At 44.2% G+C, this 22,269-nt stretch overlaps 1 long non-coding RNA gene across 1 annotated transcript in view; it reads left to right on the top strand.

The window, feature by feature from the left end:
* The window catches only part of LOC130276588 (uncharacterized), a 35,761-nt gene extending 14,109 nt beyond the window's left edge, over positions 1-21,652 (top strand). The window contains exon 3 of the long non-coding RNA XR_008845181.1: positions 21,538-21,652. This is a non-coding gene — a long non-coding RNA (uncharacterized LOC130276588). The remainder of the gene's footprint in view (positions 1-21,537) is intronic.
* Positions 21,653-22,269: the final 617 nt, after the last annotated feature.

Below are 22,269 nucleotides of genomic sequence, written 5' to 3'. Positions count from 1 at the left end.
GCTTAGACCCGGAAACTTGGCTGCGCCACAGCGGGCAAGACCATACAATGTACAGATTTAACTTAAAACAGCCCTCACCATTGTCCTTCAAAGAAGTTGAGTACTGAGGTTGTCTTTGGGAAATAGAGTGCTGCCAGCATTGCTTCAGAGGTTGAAGTGGTAACGGGCAGCCTGTCAGTGCTCAGACCATAAGCTGCACACTGCATCAAATTGGTCTGCATGGCTGTGGTCTCAGAACAAAGCCTCTTCTAAAGATAATGCACAAAAGAGCCCGAAAACAGTTTGCTGAAGGCAAGCAGACTAAGGACATGGATTACTTGAACAAGTGATCGAACTGTTCCATTAAAACATAAATGGTACCAATAAAAATTACAGATCATGGTGCAAAAAATTAGCCCTCATACAGGCCTGTCAATAGGAAAATAAGAGTAATAGATGTTAGAAGAGGACAACTTTGAGCATACTTATTTTACTACAAAAAGTTTTTTTTTTTTTTTTAACTACTAAAATAAAACAAAGCCTGTATAAATTGGGTATCATTGTGATCGTATTGTAGGGGTTTCACCAAAAAGTCCCATTTATACAGCCACCTGCTGTATGTAACCAGAGCCACTGCTCTCACTCCGGTCCACGCTTGTGTCCTTTTGCAGCCCTTGCTGTGCCCACCTGGCAATGGACACAATGTCTCCCCCTCTAACAGTCACTTCTGCCTAAGGGAGAGCCCAGACTATTCTGTTTTTCTGCTTTTCAAACAGACTTCCCCTCTCTGCTCCCTCATTGATTAGGCCCCAGGTGGAGGTTTCTCCAGGATCAGGTAGGGAAATACACCCTTTCCTTGCCACACTGTCACATATCCCCCCCTCTCCCCCCCACCATGCTCAGACCACTGGGGATGAGCACTTGTCTTCAAAAGACAGTGCACATATGAATATGCATCTGTTGTCCTCTTCGGTCAACCCAGCTGAAGTTTGTTCACTTTCTTCAAACAGTTGAGGTGGTAGTCCAGTAGAATAGTTGCCTTAGTGACACTTTCCTTTGTGCCCAGGAATACAAAGGGGACCAATCCATTGTCTTGGGAACTCTTATCACTTGCAACTCTAACTCTAATAACCGCTGACTATTCGACAATCTTCTTAATGTGCCTTCCTTTCGTCCCAATTACTTTTTCCTACCAAGTTTCAGGGAACCCAGATTACCTCCTCAGCAAACTCCAGGTAACTTCTTGCCTTCTTCACATGACATGTACATGCATTTTTATCAAGAACAACAGCCATCACCCCAGGGATTATCCTAGCTTGTTGTATATTTGTGCCACGAGTGCCAATTACTAAACCCTTCCAGTCTTCTCGTACATCATATGGCATATGGAATCCGGACACTGACAGACATAAGCTTTCCAGATGCTTTCTGGCTTCTTTGAATTGTAATATTACAGACAATTTTGTCCGAAGACTTCGGAAATGTATGTTACTCAACGTGTTCACCCTCTTAATGATAACTTCATTGTCAGACAAGATGACCAGCTGGGCATTCTCTGAGTCATAATACACCAAATAGGCCCCTACTGCCTTTGTTAAGTCTTTTAGTAGCTTCCTTTGCGCACATCTGCCGTAAGTCTTCAGGAACTTTCAGCTTTACTTTTATAAAGAGGGTTCCAAAGACTCCCTTGGAGCCTCTCACCTTCTCCCTGTTGCTCGGGGCAACGCCCTGGATACTGGCTGCCAACAAGATGGTCCTTCCAAGCATCTGCCTTCTCTCACCAATAGCTGGACCGTAGTGTGAGCTTTGCTGGACCCTGATCACGGACTCTGCATCCAGACTCCTGAGCTTCTTGTGAGTCTCTCTTCAGCTGCTTTGTTTCTTCAGTCCATTGCTCAGATTCTGCCACTTTTAGAGTAAACATCTCAGTCTCCAGAAGCTTTTTCTCTACAAGCAGTTTCTCTTCAACACGAGCTGTTGCTTTTACCTCAGTTTCCATCTGAGACACTTTCGACCTCTCTTTAGCCAGTTGCTGGCAAACCTCACTGTAATCCTTCACCCATTCAAGGCTCACTTCCACCTGACTGGACCTGTTGGCACAGTTTTTCCATGTTCTCACTCCCTTTGCGAGTTTCTTTATCCCTTCCTCTCGCTGTAGCATAGTTACAGAAGATGTGTCCAGCTTCTGCTGCAGACTGTGTCTTCCCTCGTAGTTCTTTGTCCAATTGAGCAATCCACACTTCAAGCCTCCCAACTGCAGATTTCTCTTTGTCCAGTCCTGCTACAGCTTGCTCTCTGCTTTCTTTTAGAACCTTCATGTCCCCTTCCAGCTTAATTTTTTTCTGCTGCTCACTCCTGAGCTTAACAGAATTCACCTTTTCTCTTTCCAGCAGTTCTGTCAAGTTATTGACAGTATCCTCCAGGGACAGCAGTTGTTCCCTCATCTGCTCATTGTCTTTACTCAGCTGCTCAATTTGTTCTGCATCTCCAGACTTTGCACCTTTTATGGGCCATTACTATTTTCTCCTTCTCGAGCTCTTCCATGACTACCAACCTAGCCTGGTTATCACTTAGTAGAGCCTGATATGCCTCACACAAAACATTCACTTCTTCCTCCTTGAATTAGATCTGCTTGGTCAATTCACTCTCCTTGCTGGCCACAAGATCCTGGGAGCAGGACAGTTCATCCTGCGGAGCCGCACACTCACTTTTGTAGAGCTCCATATCTTTCTGCACCTGAAGCTCCATTTCTTGCTCTTTCTTCAAGACAACTCAATCCGGCTTTTCTCCTTAAGGAAAAGTCCTCCCCTTTTACAGGATCTTGGCCCCTTGGGCTTCAGGATAGTTCCTGGACAGTCTTTCAGTGTTTTCCTGCTCACTGGCAGACTTCTTTCACTTCAACACTATCTCTTTGCTGCCCAGCAGAGACATATAGGGCTTCAGTGTCTGCAATTGGTCTGGTTTAGTGGTTCGACCTTCCTTGTAACGATCCATCTCTGGTCCAGATGTCACATCTCCTTCACTCAGGACCCGGCTCCATGTGTACTCGCTTCAGTACTTCTGCGTTATCCACAGCCATCACTGTAGCTTCTTTTTCGGACAACTTCACCTTTTTCCAGATGACCATGCAATTTAAGCCCCCCCCCCCCCCCCCTCCCTTTGGCTACTCTTTAACCCCTTAAGGACGCAGCTCATTTTCACCTTAAGGACGGAGCCATTTTTTGCAATTCTGACCACTGCATTAATAACTCTAAGATGCTTTTACCGATTATTCTGAGAGTTTTTTTTCGTGACCTATTCTACTTTGTTAGTGGTAAATTTTCGTCGTTACTTGCATCCTTTCTTGGTGAAAAATCCCAACATTTCATGAAAATTTTGAAAATTTAGCATTTTTCTAACTGTGAAACTCTTTGCTTGTAAGGAAAATTGATATTCCAAATACATTTTATATTGATTCACAAATATAATATGTCTACTTTATGTTGACATCATAAAGTTGACATGTTTTTACTTTTGGAAGACATCAGAGGGCTTCAAAGTATAGCAGCGATTTTCTAAATTTTCATGAAAATTTCAAAATCTGAATTTTTCAGGTACCAGTTAAGTTTGAAGTGGATTTGAGGGGCCTTTCTGTGAGAGACCCCATTATAGAAACTACACCCCTCAAAGTATTCAAAATGACATTCAGAAAGTTTGTTAACCCTTTAGGTGTTTGACAAAAATAGCAGCAAAGCGGAGGAGAAAAATCTAAATCTGCATTTTTTACATTAACATTTTCTTGTAGCCCCATTTTTTCATTTTTAAAAGTGGTATTAAATGAAAAAAAAATTTGTAGCCCAATTTCTCTCGAGTACGGAAATACCTCATATGTTGAGACAAAACGCTCTGTGGGCTCACAACATGACTCAAGAGGGAAAGAGTAGCTGTGAGATTTTTGAAAATGAATTTTGCTGTCATGGTTTTTGGGGGCCATGTTGCATTTAGGAAGCCCCCATGGTGCCAGAACAGCAAAAAAAAATAAAAATAACACATGGCATACTATTTAGGAAACTACACCCCTCAAGGAATGTAACAAGGGGTATAGTGAGCCTTAACACCTCACAGGTGTTTGACGACTTGGCGTTGAATTTGGACATGGAAATGGAAAATTTGATTAACACTAAATTGATGATGTTACCCCAAATTTTTCATTTTCACAAGGGGTAATAGGAGAAAATGGACCCCAAATTTGAAGCCCAATTTCTCCCATTTAAGAAAACGCCCCATATGTGGACGTTAAGTGCTCTGCTGGCGCACTACAGGTCTCAGAAGAGAAGGAGCAAAATTTGGCTTTTTGACAGAGAATTTTGCCAAAATGGTTTTTGGGGGTATGTTGCATTTAGAAAGTCCCCAGGGTGCCAGAACAGCAAAAAAAAAAACACATGGCATACTATTTTGGAAACTACGCCTCTCAAGGAACATAACAAGGGGCATAGTGAGCCTTAACACCTCACAGGTGTTTGACGACTTTGCGTTGAATTTGGACGTGAAAATGGAAAATTTGATTTTTAACACTAAATTGATGGTTACCCCAAATTTTTCATTTTCACAAGCGGTAATAGGAGAAAATGGACTCCAAAATTTGAAGCCCAATTTCTTCCAATTAAGAAAATGCCCCATATGTGGATGTTAAGTGCTCTGCTGGCGCACTACAGGTCTCAGAACAGAAGGAGCGCCATTGGTGTTTTGAAGAGAGAATTTTGCTGAAATTGAAGTCGGGGTCATGTACATTCTCAAACCTCCCATGATGCCAGAACAGCAGAAACCCCCCACGTGTGACACCATTTTGGAAACTAGACCCCTCCAGGAAAGTAACAAGTGGTACAGTGAGTACTTACACCTCACAGGTTATTTGAAAAGTGGGCCGTAAAATATAAAAAAGTGGGCCGTAATATTTGGTATTAACCAAAATTTTTTTAGTTTCACAAGCAGTAAAAGAAAAAAAAATCTCCACAAAATTTGTAGCCCAATTTCTCCAGAATAAGAATATACCCCATATATGGCGGTAAGGCACTATGCGGGTGCAAAACTGGGCTTAGGAGTGAGACAGCACCGATGAGATTTGAGGCCTAAAGTGGTGCTTTGCAATGCAATGGTTGAGGTTCTAATGTAAAAGCTAACAAGTGACCACAATTTTGAAACTACACCCCTCAAGGAAGGTAACAAGGGGTACAGTGAGTACTTATAATTCACAGATTTTTTGAACAGTGGGCTGTAAAATGAAAAGTTAGATTTTTTTTTACACTAAAATGCTGGGGTTACCCAATTTTTAACATTTTCACAAGGGATAATTGGAGTGATTGGGTTACACATTTTGGAGGGCTTTTTCTCCTCACTATGGAAACACATCCACATATGGGGTAACGTGTTGAGTGCGCGCACAACAAGGCTCAGAATGTCAGAGGTCTGTTTGCATTTGAGGCCTATGGCATATCAATAGCTGACTATTACATACATTCTGAGGAAAATACAAAAATGAAACACCCACATGTGATTCCATTACAGAAAGTACCCACCCTGAGGAATGGGTATAGGGATAAAGAGAACATTTTGAACGCAAGGGTGTTTCCTAAATTTATTTTCCAGGAATGAATGAAGGGTAGCTTTGGAAAATTGCAATTTTCGTCTTTCTGGGAACAACTGACATGTGACTCCAAATTGTCGCCTGGAAATACAGCAGAGCTCATGAGCGAGAACTCTTCGCATTTGAGGCTGATGTTCTTACGGACCTGACAGTTACATACATTCAGAGGAAAATACAAGAAAGGAACACCCACATGTGAGAATATTAAAAACTGTACACCCCCTAGGGAAGGTGTATAGGAGTGAAGTGGACATTTGGAACAGACTGGTGTTCCCTAAATTTATTTTCCAGGAATGGATTGCAATTTTAATACTGAGATGCCAATTCCCAGACTGATGACCAGAGTATAGCCGAAAGTAAAAATGATGCCCGCCCCAAACCCTATGCTCTGAATCATCATTCTGGGAATGTGATGTGTTTGGCCGTCCCTAACTTGTTACCTCAAATGCGCACCCCGCTCAGGTGGGTAGAGAGTGCTGCGCATTTGAGGCGACTGCAAACCCCCAATGCTGTTGACTCTGTGTCCCATGACTCTGTGTCTCCGTCACTCCCTCGGTGCACCAATATCCCTCTTCTGTCTTCTGGGCCTGATCGTCTTCCACATTCTGAAGGCCGACGTGTCACACTACAATAAGCTTATCCTCGGTCAGTGATGTGCTGAGCGCAGTGTCATGTAATGGGCCCCGCCTTCTCCCTGCTGCTCGGGCCTGTTACATGACATTGCAGTCAGCATATCACCTACTCCCACGATCTCCAGTGCGGCACCCCAGTCTTCCTTGAACAGAGCGAACGCTGCTCCGTGCTGGATGACTGGCAACTACAGACTTCACACCCCTTCCATTCAGGGTCTATGGGAGGAGGTGTGATGTCTACGTACTAGCAGTCACGCCCCCTCCCATAGACGTGAATGAAGGTGGCGTGGCTTGATGTCAGAAACACCGAGGCCCCAACCTTACGTGTCCCGGATGCCGCCTCTGCCCCCAGGACCCCTGTGATCAGATATTTTATCCCCTATCCTTTGGATAGGGGATAAGATGTTTTTTGGCGAAGTGCACCTTTTAAGTGTTTTTTTTTTTGTTTTTGTTTTTGCAGCCTGGGCACACTGGAAAGATAAAAAATTCCACTGGAATACTTCTTTAACTATTTTCCCTTCTGTGTCATGTGACTTGTTAGTCTGACTAGATCTCGGGTGTGAAGCAAGTGTCTTAAGGTTGGTGTTATCACGCTCACATTCTAATACTGGTCACTGGAAGTTCAACATGGTACCTCATGGTAAGGAACACTCTGAGGATATGAAAAATAGGATTACTGCTCTACATAGAGATGGCCTAGGCTGTAAGAAGATTGCCAAGACCCTGAAACAGAGCTCCAGCACAATGGGCAAGATCATAGAGCGGTTTCACAGGACAAGCCTAGCCATAACCAACCAAAGAAGTTGCATGATCAGCGCCATATCCAAAGGTTATCTTTGGAAAATGGACGTATTAGTGCTGCCGCAATGCTGCAGAGGTTGAGTCACCCTGTCTGTGCTCAGACCATGCAGCGCTGCACACTGCATCAAATTGGTCAGTGTGGTTGTCATCCCGGAACGAAACCTCTTCCAATGATAATGCACGTGAAAGCCTACAAAGAGTTTAACTGGAACTGTAAGACCAAGATAAACGTATTTGGTTCAGATGGTGTCAAGCATGTGTAGTGGCAACCAGTTGACCAGTGTATCTTGCCCACAGTTATGCAGACCTCGCCCATGACAATCCCACCACCATACTTGAGTGCTGCTGGCACTGGGGAGCTATGAATGCCAACATACTGTGAAATACTGAAGCAGAGAATGATTGCCTCTCTTTAGAGCAAGGGTCTCAATCTATTGGCCCTACAGATGTTGAAAAACTTCAACTCCCATCATGCCCAGACAACAGTTGGCTACAGCTAACGGCTGTCTGGGCATGCTGGGAGTTGAAGTTTTGCAACATCTGGAGGGCCACCAGTTTGAGAACATAACCCCAAACACACCTCCAAGATGACTGCTACCTTGCTTAAGCTATTAGTATAGGTCAGGGGTATTCAACTGGCAGACCGTGGCTGCCAGTCATCCGGACCTCCCGCCGGATTTCCCTTCATTCATTTGTATAGTTGTCTCTAAGACACCGATACAAATGAATAGCCGTGGCCCGGAGCGGCAACACTGTGCTCCCTGCCCGGTTGCCCAGCACTTCTGTGATGCAGGCGGTGCGATTAGTGCTGCCTGCATCATATGCTCTGGCCAGACCTGACGAGAAAAGGCCGGACAAGCAGGACCGTGGAAGGGGGGCCAAAGCTCATGTAAAAATTTGTGTTCCCCCATGTCTGACTCTCCAGTTTATTTAGAACTACAACTCCCATCATGACCTTTCTGTGCATGATGGGAGTTGTAGTTTGCAACAGTTGGAGAGTCACACTGGCAAAGTTCATGTGGGGGCACAGCGGCATAATTAATTCTGGGGCACAGCGGCATAACTAATTCTGGGGGCACAGTGTTTGTCAAATGTATTTGGGGGGCATAGCATGTGGCAGTAATACTGCTGGGGAATAGTGTGTGGCAGTAATATACCAAGGGCATATTATATGGCAGTAATACACCAGTGTGTGGCAGAATTATTTTCAGGGGCACAGTGCGTGGCACTAATATATTCAGGGGTGCAGTGTGTGGTAGTATATTTAGGGGTACAGTGTGTGACTGTATTATATTCAGGGGCCCAGTGTGTGGCAGTATTATATTCAGAGGGTACAGTGTGTGGCAGTATTATATTCAGAGGGTACAGTGTGTGGCAGTATTATATACAGGGGTACAGGGTGTGGCAGTATTCAGGTCATACATCCTCCACACTTAAGTTGCTTGTTTGCTCTTTCCTTCATGGCACTGAGGCCACTAGGTGTGAACCAGGCCATAGCATTCAGCTCAGACCTTTACCAGATGTCAGACCTGAATAAGTGGACCCTCTCTAAAAATAGTTGAATACCCCTGGTATAAGAGATGGACTGGACAAGCATGTGTCCAGGCATAAACCCTATTGAGCATCTGAAATGCATCCTCAAAGTCAAGGTGAGGGAGGTCTCTTAACATCCACCAGCTATGTGATGTCATCATGGAGGAGTGGAAAAGGACTACAGGAGCAACCTATGAAGCTCTGGTAAATTGCATGCCCAAGATGCCTATTGGGGAAAAAACGTATCCCCTATCCAAAGCATAGGGGATAAGTTTTAGATTGCGGGGGTCCGACCGCTGGGACCCCTGTAAGCTCCTGTATGGGGCCCCGTCACTTCACTGGAGCTGCACGTCACGCCCCCTCCTTATAACTCTATGGGAGTGCTGGAGATAGTTGGGATAAGTTTTTCCATATGATATATCTCCTTTAAGGCAGTGCTGAAAAATAATGGTGTTCATGCAAAATATTTACACTTTGGGCCCAATTTGGACATTTCCGCTTAGGGTATATGCATAGTTACATAGTTAGTATGGTCGAAAAAAGACATACGTCCATCATAACTTTTTCTTGCCAAAGTTTAGACATTAACCCCTTAAGGACCAGGCCAATTTCACTGTAGGACCAGAGTGTTTTTTGTACATCTGACCACTTTCACTTTAAGCATTAATAACTCTGGGATGCTTTCCGAGAATGTTTTTTGGCGACATATTCTACTTTATGTTAGTGGTAAAAGTTTGTCGGTACTTGCATAATTTCTTGGGGAAAAATTCCAAAATTTCATGAGAAAATAAAAAATTTAGCATTTTTCTAACTTTGAAGCTCTCTGCTTGTAAGGAAAATAGACATTCCAAATAAATTTATATTTTGATTCACAAATACAATATGTCTACTTTATGTTTGCATCATAAAGTGGACATGTTTTTACTTTTGGAAGACATCAGAGGGCTTCAAAGTTCAGCAGCAATTTTCAAATTTTTCACAAAATTTTGAAGTGGATTTGAAGGGCTTTCTTATTAGAAATGCCCCACAAATGACCCTATTATAAAAACTGCACCCCTCAAAGTATTCAAAATGACATTCAGTAAGTGTGTTAACCCTTTAGGTCAACAGAAATATATACAAAAAGACAGAGGAGACACAATGCGCATCTAAGCGTAGTAAAAAATATACCGTATATACTCGAGTATAAGCCGACCCGAGTATAAGCCGAGACCCCTAATTTCAACCCAAAATCCCAGGAAAAGTTATTGACTCGAGTATAAGCCTAGGGTGGGAAATACCTCATCCCCCCCTGTCATCATCCAGACCCGTCATTAACATCCTCATCATCCCCTTGTCATCATCCCACACATCCCCCCTTCATCATCCCACACATCCCCTTATCATCCCACACATCCCCCCCTTCATCATCCCCTTGTCATCATCCCACACATCCCCCCTTCATCATCCCCTTGTCATCATCCCACACATCCCCTTATCCCACACATCCCCCCTTCATCATCCCCTTGTCATCATCCCACACATCCCCTTATCCCACACATCCCCCCTTCATCATCCCCTTGTCATCATCCCACACATCCCCTTATCCCACACATCCCCCCTTCATCATCCCCTTGTCATCATCCCACACATCCCCTTATCCCACACATCCCCCCTTCATCATCCCCTTGTCATCATCCCACACATCCCCTTATCCCACACATCCCCCCTTCATCATCCCCTTGTCATCATCCCACACATCCCCTTATCCCACACATCCCCCCTTCATCATCCCCTTGTCATCATCCCACACATCCCCTTATCCCACACATCCCCCCTTCATCATCCCCTTGTCATCATCCCACACATCCCCCCTTCATCATCCCCTTGTCATCATCCCACACATCCCCCCTTCATCATCCCCTTGTAATCATCCCACACCCCCCCCTTCATCATCCCCACCCCCCTTCATCATCCCCACACCCCCCCCCCCCCCTTCATCATCCTCTTCTCATCATTCGCCCTCAGTGGTCTTCAACCTGCGGACCTCCAGAGGTTTCAAAACTACAACTCCCAGCAAGCCCGGGCAGCCATCGGCTGTCCGGGCTTGCTGGGAGTTGTAGTTTTGAAACCTCCGGAGGTCCGCAGGTTGAAGACCACTGCGGCCTTCAACATGCGGACCTCCAGAGGTTTCAAAACTACAACTCCCAGCAAGCCCGGGCAGCCATCGGCTGTCCGGGCTTGCTGGGAGTTGTAGTTTTGAAACCTCCGGAGGTCCGCAGGTTGAAGACCACTGCGGCCTTCAACATCATCCAGCCCCCTCTCACCCCCTTTAGTTCTGAGTACTCACCTCCGCTCGGCGCTGGTCCGGTCCTGCAGGGCTGTCCGGTGAGGAGGTCGTCCGGTGAGGAGGTGGTCCGGGCTGCTATCTTCACCGGGGGCGCCTCTTCTCCGCGCTTCCGGCCCGGAATAGAGCCGTTGCCTAGACAACGACGTATCTGCGTCGTTGTCAAGGCAACGTGACTATTCTGAGGCCGGGCCCGAAGCGCTTAGAAGAGGCCTCCCCGGTGAAGATAGCAGCCCGGACCACCTCCTCACCGGACCACCTCCTTACCGGACAGCCCTGCAGGACCGGACCAGCGCCGAGCGGAGGTGAGTACTCAGAACTAAAGGGGGTGAGAGGGGGCTGGATGATGTTGAAGGCCGCAGTGGTCTTCAACCTGCGGACCTCCGGAGGTTTCAAAACTACAACTCCCAGCAAGCCCGGACAGCCGATGGCTGCCCGGGCTTGCTGGGAGTTGTAGTTTTGAAACCTCTGGAAGTCCGCAGGTTGAAGACCACTGCGGGTGGGGGAGTTCACTCGAGTATAAGCCGAGGGGGGTGTTTTCAGCACGAAAAATCGTGCTGAAAAACTCGGCTTATACTCGAGTATATACGGTATATATATATATATATATATATATATATATATATATATATATATATATATATATATATATATATAATCTGAGTGTAAAAGAAAATAATTAAATTAAATAAAAAATGGATGTCGGCTCCAAGGAAGGGGGGGAGCAGCCGTTTCCAGATTCGTGTTTTCAGTTGTTATGTTAGGTTTGCTCACCTTTCTGTGTTGTACCGTGGGCACAACACCAGTAGACGCTTGTTTCCCACTATTCTGGGGGACACAGATTGGAGGAGTGCAGCCGGCACTAGACCCGTTCTCACCGGCGGAGGACGGTCACTGGAATGGAAGAATATCGGTCCCGTGGTCCCGAGAAAAAAAGAGAAGTGCTTCTGTGGGCGCTCACCTCCGTCACAGATGTAGTCCGTCACAGGTATGTGGAAGTTTCCGAGAACTTGGTAAAATAAAACCGCTTGGACACGGATGTATTTTGGAAAATAAAAAGAAGGTTTATTCCTTCAGCATGCAATACAGCAACGCGTTTCGAGGGGCAGGGACCCCCTCTTCATCAGGCTATCTGACTGGGCAGTGTGGATGTCCTTTATTTATACCTCATTTGCCCGCGAAAATCATGTGTGTGTTACATAACATGAAAATAAAACAATACCCTTTAGGTGTTTCACAGGAATAGCAGCAAAGTGAAGGAGAAAATTCAAAATCTTAATTTTTTTACACCCTCATGTTCTTGTAGACCCAGTTTTTTTATTTTTACAAGGGGTAAAAGGAGAAACATCTTCTCAAAATTTGTAACCCAATTTCTCTCGAGTTCGTAAATACCTCATATGTGTATGTCAAGTGTTCGGCGGGCGCAGTAGAGGGATCAGAAGGGAAGGAACGACAATGGGATTTTGAAGAGTGAGTTTTTCTGAAGTGGTTTTTGGGGGGCATGTCACATTTTGGAATCCCCTATGGTGCCAGAACAACAGAACCCCCCCCCCACATGGCACACTATTTCGGAAACTATACCCCTCAAGGCACGTAACAAGGGGTCCAGTGAGCCTTAACACCCCACAGGTGTTTGACGACTTTTCGTTAAAGTCCGATGTGTAAATGAAAAAAAAAAATTTCACTAAAGTGTAGTTTTTTCCTAAATTTACCATTTTTACAAAGGGTAATGGGAGAAAATGCCCCCCAAAATTTTTAACCCCATCTCTGAGTATAGAAATACCCCATGTTAGGACATAAAATGCTCGACGGGCAAACTACAATGCTCAGAAGAGAAGGAGTCACATTTGGCTTTTGGAAAGCAAATTTTGCTGAAATGGTTTTTAGGGGGCATGTCGCATTTAGGAAGCCCCTATAGTGCCAGAACAGCAAAAAAAAAAAAAAAAAACACATGGCACACTATTTCGGAAACTATACCCCTCAAGGAACGTGACAAGGGCTACAGTGAGCCTTAACACCTCACAGGTGTTTAACGACTTTTTGTTAAAGTTGGATGTGTAAATATTTCACAAAAATGTTTTTCCCAAATTTTACATTTTTACAAGGGGTAATAGGAGAAAATGACCCCCAAAATTTGTAACCCTATTTCTTCTGAGTATGGAAATACCCCATGTGTGGACAGCAAGTGCTCTGCTAGTGAACTACAATGCTCAGAAGAGGAGGACCACCATTGAGCTTTTGGAAAGAGAATTTGTTTGGAATGGAAGTCAGAGGCCATGTGCGTTTTACAAAGCCCCCCGTGGTGCCAGAACAGGGGACCCCCCCACATGTGACCCCATTTTGGAAACTACACCCCTCACAGAATTTAATAAGGGGTGCAGTGAGCATTTACACCCCACTGGCATTTAACAGCTCTTTGGAACTGTTGGCTGAGAAAATTAAAAATTTAGGGTAACACCAGCATTTTCCCATTCAACTTTTATGAAAATTCGTCATGCACCTGTGGGGTGTTAAGGCTCACTATACCCCTTGTTACGTTCCGTGAGGAGTGTAGTTTCCAAAATGGGGTCCCATGTTGGTATTTATTTTTTGCGTTTATGTCAGTACCGCTGTAAAATCAGCCACCCCTGTGCAAATCACCAATTTAGGCCTCAAATGTACGTAGGGCGCTCTCACTCCTGAGCCTTGTTGTGCACCCGCAGAGCATTTTACGCCCACATATGGGGTATTCCGTACTCAGGAGAAATTGTGTTACAAATTTTGGGGGTCTTTTTTTCCTTTTACGTCTTGTGAAAATAAAAAGTATGGGGCAACACCAGCATGTTAGTATAAATTTTTTTACACTAACAGGCTGGTGTAGCCCCCAACTTTTCCTTTTCATAAGGGGTAAAAGGACATAAAGCCCTCCAAAATTTGTAGTGCAATTTCTCCTGAGTACAGAAATACCCCATATGTGGCCCTTAACTGTTTCCTTGAAATACGACAGGGCTCCGAAGTGAGAGTGCCATGCGCATTTGAGGACTAAATTAGGGATTGCATAGGGGTGAACATAGGGGTATTCTACGCCAGTGATTCCCAAACAGGGTGGCTCCAGCTGTTGCTAAACTCTCAGCATGCCTGGACAGTCAGTGGCTGTCCGGAAATGCTGGGAGTTGTTGTTTTGCAACAGCTGGAGGCTCTGTTTTGGAAACACTGCCGTACAATACGTTTTTCATTTTTATTGGGGGGGGGGGGGGCAGTGTAAAGGGTGTGTATTACACTTTTATTATGTGTTAGTGTAGTGTTGTGTTTTTAGGGTACATTCACACTGGCGGAGGTTTACAGTGAGTTTCCCGCTAGGAGTTTGCGCTGCGGCGAAATACTTGAAGCAAGAAACTCACTGTAAACCCGCCCGTGTGAATGTACCCTGTACATTCACATGGGGGGGGGGGCAAACCTCCAGCTGTTTCAAAACTACAACTCCCAGCATGTACTGACAGACCATGCATGCTGGGAGTTGCACTTTTGCATCAGCCGGAGGCACACTAGTTGGAAAACCTTCAGTTTAAGTTCTGTCACCTAACTCAGTATTTTCCAACCAGTGTGCCTCCAGCTACAACTCCCAGCATGTACTGATCGCTGAAGGGCATGCTGGGAGATGTAGTTATGCAACAGCTGGAGGTACGCAACTACAACTCCCAGCATGCCGAAACAGCTGTTTTCTGTCTGGGCATGCTGGGAGTTGTAGTTTTGCAAGATCTCGAGGGCTACAGTTTAGAGACCACTGTATAGTGGTCTCCAAACTGTAGCCCTCCAGATGTTGCTAGGCAACTCACCGGCTTCCGTAGGATCCTCCTCTGCCGCCGATCACCGCCCGCTGCCGCCGTCGATGGGTAAGTGGACTTTGGCGCCGCTCCTCCTCGGTTTCCCCGTTCTTCCCCACCTATTGTGGGTGGGCAGAACGGGGAAACCGAAAGTTAACCCCGCCCCCGATCTGCTATTGGTCGTCGCTTCTAGACAACCAATAGCAGGGATAGGAGGGGTGGCACCCCTGCCACCTCACTCCTATCCCTTCAGGGGGATCGTGGATGTCTCAGACAACCCTGATCCCCCTTATTTTCCGGGTCACTGTAGACCCATATGACCCGGAATTGGTGCAAATCGCCAGTGTGCATTCACCGGCGATTTGCGGCGATTGTCGACATGGGGGAGGGGTCTGATGACCCCCCTGGGCATTTGCACGGGGTGCCTGCTGATAGATATCAGCAGTCACCCCGGTCCGGTCCCTGCCCGGGGGCCAAAATTCCCACAGGCATACAGGTACGCCCTTGGTCCTTAAGTACCAGGGAGCAAAGGCGTACCTGTACGCCCTTGGTCCTTGACGGATTAATAGCTGTTTGTTCAGTTAATTTGAGTGGACAGCAACATTGTTACAAAAAGATGTGAGGGGTAAACTCACTTTGACATGTGAAATACTGTGTATGTATATATGTAGAGTCACCAAATAGATGACTAATACAGATCAATACAGGACATATGTTTGCATTGATCCATAAGTTCTGCTCTCTATTGATAGAGCCTATTGTGCCAGAAAAAAAAAAATTTAATAAAAAATAAAAAACAACTCTCCATTTTACTGAGAAAACCCAGAAAAGGGGCGTGGACACCCAAAAGGGCATGTCCCCGACATTTTCACAAAAACCCTACAGATCAGAGCATGTGTTAAGAAAAAATGTAGGGAAACCTTAGTAAATACTGTGAAAAAATATTGTAGGGAATTAAAACCCACAAAGAAAATTACACAACACTCAGGGCCACTGTGTGTAAAAGTTCTCTGTGGGGACAAAAAACTGTGGGGACAAAAGTTAATAAATGTGAATAATCCCCTCCCCTAATAAGTTTAAATCACCCCTCTTTTTCCATTAAAAAAAAAAAAAAAATTATGTAAACAAACACATTCTATATCACAGCTTATGGAAATGTCCAATCTATTAAAATATTACATTAATATAGGTGGTCAGAAAAGGATAATTTTAACCCCTTAACGACCACGGACGTAAATGTACATCCTGGTGCGGAGGTACTTCACGCACCAGGACGTACATATACGTCCTGTACATGAGCACGAGCATCGGAGCGGTGCTTGCATCAAGCACTGCAGGTGCCGGTTGCTGCAATCACGCTGATGTCCGCGATTAACCCCTCAGATCAATACAAATCACGGCATCTGCAGCAATGCGCATGTTTACCTGGATGATCAGATCATCTAAAATGGCGGCCAGAGGTCCCCTCACCTGCCTCTGGCCGTCTCCTGGTGTCTTCTGCTCTGGTCTGAGATCGAGCAGACCAGAGAAGAAGGTCGCCAATAACACTGATCAGTGCTATGCCCTATGCATAGCACTGAACAGTATTAGCAACCAAATGATTGTTATAGATAGTCCCCTATGGGGACATAGAAAGTGTAATAAAAAAAAGTGGAAAAATCCCCTCCCCAATAAAAATGTAAATTATCCCTTTTTCCCATTTTACCCCCAAAAAACGTAAATATAAATAAATAATTAATAAACATATTTGGTATAACCACATGCGTAAATGTCTGAGCTATCAAAATATAATGTTAATGATCCCGTACTGTGAACGGCATAAATGTAAAAAATAAAAACATATGTGTGAGAAAGAGGTATAGGATGGCACTAAATGCATGCGGCAGCTCTGGGGTTACAAATGTCAGTTGGACTAGTAAGCAGGGCGAGGTAATCTTCAAATATGCAGGGCGGCGGTGCTAGGATATGAACAGAGACAGGCTTGTAGTATCAAAGGTATAGAAGTAAAAGAATGTATATCTGCACTCACCACCGGGGACGGCATTCGGTGCTCCTACATGGAGTTAGCGGCGGGACTGAGACTGCAGGACGACTAGTGCGCTCAGAGGCTATAACCGGTCATTTCATGCATCTGCGCTTCATCCGGCCTCACTTCACATCATCGCGCTGAGGATTTTTTAATTGCAAGTGAACAGATGCAAGTGGTCATATGACCACAAAGGTGAGCAACCAAACAGTGAAGAAACCAAAACGAAAAATAAGAAAAAATAATTAATATAAAGCTAATATTATAAAAGTAAAACAGAAGAATCAGCGGAATAAGTAAAATTATAAAAAAAAATACAGCCATGTCGATTCTTTCATTAAGCCCCAGTGGACCCTGCACGTCTAAGCGCATGATCCACATGGCTTCAGCTCTCATGAGCCTGGTGTTAAGGTCTAATGCCGAGTTGGAATGCTTCACGATTTCAAGACCTCGAAAAGTTAACCCTTCTATGGTATGGCTGTGATTCTCTTGCATATGTTTAATGAACCTGGGAGCACCAAAAATAAAAAGATTACAAAATTGCAGCTTTTTTGTCAAATTTTATAAAAAATCTAAAGTGATTTAAAAGTTTCATATATGTAAATGTGGTATCAATAAAAAGTATAGCTCACGGCGCAAAAAATGGGCCCCATACAGCCGCGTATACGGAAAGACGAAAAAGTTATAGGTAATCAAAATATGGCGATTTTAAACACACTGATTTTGTACAAAAAGTTTGATATTTTTTAAAAGTAGTACAATAATAAAGTATGTAAAAATGGGTATCATTTTAATAGTATTGACCCACAGAATAAAAAAAAAATCAAATTTTTACCGTAAAGTGTACAGCGTGAAAACGAAACCCACTAAAATTTGCAAAAATAAAATTGGCCTGTTCCTTGAAGGGGTACTTCGCCCCTAGACATCTTATCCATTATACAAAGGATAAAGGGATAAGATGTCTGTTCGCTGGGGTCCCACCTCTGGGGATCCCCATGATCTTGGCTGCAGCACCCCTCTATCATTACTGCACAGAGAAAACTCACTCAGTGCGTAATGACGGACGATACAGGGGCCGCCCCCTCGTGATGTCATGACCTGCCCACTTAATGCAAGTCTATGGAAGGGGGCGTGACGGCCCCACGCCCCTTCCCATAGACTTGTATTGCTCTGTGCAGTAATGATAGAGTGGTGCTGTAGCCGAGATCCCGGGGGTCCCCAGCGGCAGGACCCCCGCGATCAGACATCTTATGCCCTATCCTTTGGATAGGGGATAAGATGTCTAGGGGCAGAGTACCCCTTTAAGGTCAAAATGGTCTTGGTTCTTAAGGGGTTTAGCAAATAAAAAATTTTTCACAAATAGTTATAATTTTCAAAAAGTAGTAAAATAAAACTTAACTAGATAAATTGGGCATCATAATAATTTAGAGTTACAGAATCAGCACATTTAATTTTAATTGAGAGCACTGTATAAAAATGAAAACCCCTAAAAATGCAGGGTGTTTTTATTCATTTTTTTTTTTTATTTGCCCCGCAAAAAAAATAATTTTTTTTTGCTTTTCCATAGATTTTGTGGTAAAATTTGTGATTTCATTACAAAGTACAATTGGTCCCGCCTAAACAAGCCCTCATTTGGCCCTGTAGGTGGAAATGACATCACTCATTTTACCACCAAATCTATGGTAAAATGGTAAAACTAAGTTACTTGTGGGGCCATACCCCGTCACCTGACCTATGAGGTAAAGGTACTTTGTGGGTTGGGAAGGTGTTAAAGTACAATGCATCAGAATGGTTGTTTAAAAAAAAAAAAACTCTGTACATGTGGCAGATTCCATGTTGTGGAATGTATAGGGTAAAATCCATCTTAAATCTGCAGCAGTTGGATTTACAGTGAGAAGCCGAGTGTAATTTGTTTCTCTGCATGTGGGCTTAGCCCATAAACGTGGAGCTCGCCCTCACTCCCACTATCAGGCATGCTGACGCAGATAACTTTGCCACAAAAGACAAAGATTCCTTTCTGCTCTGACGTGGTGTAATCACTTAGCTGATGAGCAGCAATCGCTGTATGGATCATGTGGTGTGCTAAATGCTTCACGAAAATCTATCTAGCAGGAAGTTAGCTCTGCCAGCAGCTGTCATATGGACGTCTGATAATAAAGACTCAACTCACATCCTGTTCTTCTTTGTGTAATTACCAAAATAATGCAATAACAACAAGAAGTGCGGCTCCTCTGATCACCTAATATTGGATGGTTGACAGAACAACAAAGAGAAAATATACTCCCAAATACTTATGTAGTACGCATAATTGGTTCATTAGAAGTTTATTTCCATTATTCAGTAGTACATGTGCATTTATGTATGTCCTATAGTCCCTGTCTACAGCCTCTCTTTAAGGGTGAGACAACATAAGCTGTTGGTCGCTTGCCAACAAAATGCTGCAGCCGATGAGTGCGAGAGGTTTCCTACTGTAAAAGGCATAGGGGACATCATGCCCTGAGGACATGGAATTAGCTGGGAACCATTTTGACAACTTCATGCTTTCTCTTGTTCGTTATTTCTTATCCTTCCCCTGCACTGGAAGGAAAGACTTAGTAACCTGCAACTTGTAGACATACTTGAAATATAGAGAAGTCATACAGGTTATGTGTTTAGGGGCCTTAAAGGGGTACCCCGGCCCTGAAACATCTTATCCCCTATCCAAAGGATAGGGGATAAGATGTCTCACCGCGGGGGTCCCGCCACTGGGGACCCCCGCAATCTTGTGTTCGCTATCCACCTGTTTGAGCTGCACGCCGCGGTGCCAGCTCACAAACAGCCGGGTGGCGACCACGGGGCCGGAGTATGGTGATGTCACGACTCCGCCCCCGTGTGACGTCACCCCCGCCCCCTCTATGCAAGTCTATGGGCAGGGGGGTGACGTCGCCACCCGGCTGTTTGTCAGCTGGCACCGCGGCATGCAGCTCAAACAGGTGGGTGGCGAACACAAGATTGCGGGGGTCCCCAGGGGCGGGACCCCTGCGGTGAGACATCTTATCACCTATCCTTTGGATAGGGGATAAGATGTTTCAGGGCCGGAGTACCCCTTTAAACACTTTATGGACCTCCATCTGCTTTAGAAGGACCTTCTGATTCAGTTGTCAGACCCAGATTGAGAGAAATGGTTGTCTCAGGTGCGCTCTTCACACAGGCCTTTGTGATTGTATGACATCCTCACACACCTTCATGGAACAACATACAACCTTAAAGTGTACCTGAGATCAAAACATATTTTTTAAACTACCTCAGATTATATTCACTAACTTCTCCTAACACCCCTCTTGCCCTAAACATTTTTTTCGAGCTTTAAAAAGTTCTGTATCACACTTTTCCCCTTGTTCACATTGTGTGAGCGCCTGGCAGGGGAAAGGGCGTTCCCCAGCAGGCGCAACGTCACTGAAGCCTGCGAGAGCTGTGCCCCGCATGCACTTCCTGAGTTTGGACTTCTGCAAGTCCGGTGGAGACCAAATTAACTGTTTGGGAACAGAACAGAGCAACCTCGTGGCCGTTTTTTCAATCACATTAAAACATATAAAGGTTGAGCATTTTAACAGCAAGTAAATAGCAAAGTGTCTTATAATAGCATTAGGAACAATATATTAAAAGTTTAGTTTGGTGACAGGTTCTCTTTAAGAGATGAAGTCTTGGTCTCATAGGTGGAAAGGGTGCTCTATTTCCTCCATCATACTAAATCCACAGATGTTTTGTAAAGATAATGGGGGAGATTTATCAAAGTTGTCTATGTCCCGCATCAATATAGAGGGTTAGGCCGGTCTATTGTGCGCCTAATTTATCAAAAGGCGCACGGCTCTTGATAAATGTTGCGCACGGACTTCGTGATCTGTGCTTTAGACTGTATTTAAACCTGCTCCAGCATGGTCAGACATTTCAGCGTACTTTCAGATGATGCGACTTGTCCCTGAAAAGTCGCTTTTGATAAATTCAGCACCAATGCATTTTTCTGTCTAAAATAGACTAGAAAGCATTATGTTCTAAAAATCCTCTAAAGCAAAAGTCACAAAAATGTCGCACATATTTAGACTGTGACTTTCTGTGCGACAAATTTAGACAGGAAAAAACTGTCTAAATCCTTTGATAAATATCCCCCAATGGGCTATAGCTCAATAATTCGTTTCCTTTTATCCTTGTGTTTGGTAGTATAAACCAGCACAAGGAGGTGGCCAGTCTATATATTTTTGCTGTTTTATCTGTCAATCATTTATGTGATGGCATTTTAATATTTTTTTGGCAGTGTTTCTTTTATCATGATAATGAATGACCATGTTAGGTTTGTCAGGCAGTAAGTGTTTCTTATTGTGAAATCATTAGCCTAATGCTGACTTAAGGTGGGGATTCAGCAAGAAAATATGGACATGCTTTACTTTGAACTCCCATGGATTGCTGATTCAGGTGTGATGAGCACACTGCCTTTTAGTTAAGTGGAAAAATGGTCATATATACTGTACATAGTTAAGAAGCTGCAGTCCCATACATATAGCTGACATAAGATACCTAGCTTTCTCTTTAGTACCTGGGTGTTCTCTGAACTAGTTTCTGCCTGTACATAAGGGCCCTACAGCATGCTCTAATATGCAATGCAAACAATTGACAGTCTTGTTAAACAGAGCTTGACCATTACGGAGGGAGGACTGTATGAATGATCACTGGATTGTTCTTGTGGCAGTCTGCTTTCATCATTCGTCAGCCACACATCCCCTATTACACAGGAAAAATGTTTCCAACGGATCTTTCTTTTTTTTTCTCTTTTCTTGCAGGTCAGCTGATGAACAAGAGTTTGATCATTTGTTGAATGATCGCTGGCCCTATTACACTGGATGATCTCACCCTGTTGGGCCAATAATTGCTCTGCATAAATCCTTAGCTTCTTCTGCAGGACCCCATGTAATCCATGGGCAACATTCCAGTTCTGTTCATAGTTCAGCTAGAGTAGAAATTCCAATACAGAAGCGAGGTAGTAGTCAACTCACCTGATCCTACTGCTCAAGCCCAATATCCAAACGGTACATGAAAAAGGGCCAGTAGGTAAAGTTATCTTCGATCTTTTTTGCAAAAGTGTTAAAAATCATAAGCTAGTCACATCCAAAGATAAAACATTCCATAGAACATGGATAAACGCATGATTACAAGTTTTAGGTGACATGACTTTTAGTCAGAATATGTAAAAATTGAAACATGTCATAAATACTAAGGACTCCAAGTGAGGAATTGGAAAAGCTAATGTAAAATCTCCTTAAGCTTAAAGGGGTACTCCGGTGGGAAAAAAAACATTTCAAATCAACTGGTGCTAGAAAGTTGAACAGATTTCTAAATAACTTCTATTAAAAAAAAATCTTAATTCTTCCAGTACTTATCAGCTTCTGTATGCTCTACAGGAAGTTGTGAAGTTATTTTCTGTCTGACCACAGTGCTCTCTGCTGACACCTCTTACCATGTCAGGAACTGTCCAGAGCAAGACCGGTTTGCTGTGGGGATTTCCTGCTACTCTG

This window comes from Hyla sarda, chromosome 6 (assembly GCF_029499605.1).
Source record: "Hyla sarda isolate aHylSar1 chromosome 6, aHylSar1.hap1, whole genome shotgun sequence".
Taxonomy (NCBI): Eukaryota; Metazoa; Chordata; class Amphibia; order Anura; family Hylidae; genus Hyla; species Hyla sarda.
Note: the sequence above shows the minus strand (reverse complement) of the source record. Positions and strands in the feature narration are given on the sequence as shown.